A 524-nucleotide genomic window follows, 5' to 3' on the forward strand; every position below is an offset into this window, starting at 1 on the left:
TCGGTCCCGTTTCGCTCGCAGCTACTCGGGGAATCCCTGTTGGTTTCTTTTCCTCCGCTTAGTGATATGCTTAAATTCAGCGGGTTGTCTCGCCTGATCTGAGGTCGACAGCGGATACATTCGCTTCCATCAACTTCCTGCACGACCGCGTGCGCTCGCCCTACCAAGTGCGCCCGCAACCCTGTACAGGGCCACTTCTTCACAAGGCTGGCAATCGGCTTCCCCGCTGCACGCGTGCGGCGCACAACCGGTGTGACGTGGAAGTGACGGGACACGTTCGTAAACCCATCGCGAACCGAGTACGACGCCCTACCAAGTGCGCCCGCAACCCTGTACAGGGTCACATCTTCACAAGGCTGGCAAGCGGCATTCCGCTGCGCGCGTGCGTCGTCCGAGCAGTTGCGTGATAAACGACCGTGTCGAAAGCCCAAACACCGCCGAGGCCAGTCGCCGCCGCCGCAAGGGCAGCCACGCAGCCTGGCGAGAGGCATCGTCTCGTGTAGCGTCGCCCCCGCCCCAACTGG

General features: G+C 62.2%; 1 pseudogene; it reads right to left on the reverse strand.

The window, feature by feature from the left end:
- The window catches only part of LOC142793606 (large subunit ribosomal RNA), a 4550-nt pseudogene extending 4443 nt beyond the window's left edge, over positions 1–107 (reverse strand).
- Between the last annotated feature and the right edge of the window lie 417 nt (positions 108–524).

This window comes from Rhipicephalus microplus, unplaced genomic scaffold (assembly GCF_043290135.1).
Source record: "Rhipicephalus microplus isolate Deutch F79 unplaced genomic scaffold, USDA_Rmic scaffold_312, whole genome shotgun sequence".
NCBI classification, from domain to species: Eukaryota; Metazoa; Arthropoda; class Arachnida; order Ixodida; family Ixodidae; genus Rhipicephalus; species Rhipicephalus microplus.